Below are 497 nucleotides of genomic sequence, written 5' to 3'. Positions count from 1 at the left end.
TGGCCACTGCACTAACAGGATGCACTGGTCTGTAAAGTACTTTAAAAAATAACGAAGTAAAAGTAAAATTACATGAACAGAAAATGTCCTGATGCATCTCAGTAATCCAGGTAAAAAATCAAAGGAAAAAAAATTGTATAGGTCCTCTGGACGGGTTCTTCTTTAATGAAACGTTTCGTCTCTCTTCCAAGAGACTTCTTCAGTCTGAGAGTTCCTCCAGTCACCTGGAGGCAGGACATAAAAGCCTGAATTTAGCCTGAAACTCTCAGACTGAAGAAGTCTCTTGGAAGAGAGACGAAACGTTTCATTAAAGAAGAACCCGTCCAGAGGACCTATACAATTTTTTTTCCTTTGATTTTTTACCTGGATTACTGAGATGCATCAGGACATTTTGTGTGTATGTGTGTCTGTGTGTATGTGTCTGTGTGTATGTGTCTATGTGTATGTGTCTGTGTGTATGTGTCTGTGTGTATGTGTCTATGTGTATGTGTCTGTGT

This window comes from Austrofundulus limnaeus, unplaced genomic scaffold, assembly GCF_001266775.1.
Source record: "Austrofundulus limnaeus strain Quisiro unplaced genomic scaffold, Austrofundulus_limnaeus-1.0 Scaffold58, whole genome shotgun sequence".
In the NCBI taxonomy this organism is placed as follows: domain Eukaryota; kingdom Metazoa; phylum Chordata; class Actinopteri; order Cyprinodontiformes; family Rivulidae; genus Austrofundulus; species Austrofundulus limnaeus.
Note: the sequence above shows the minus strand (reverse complement) of the source record.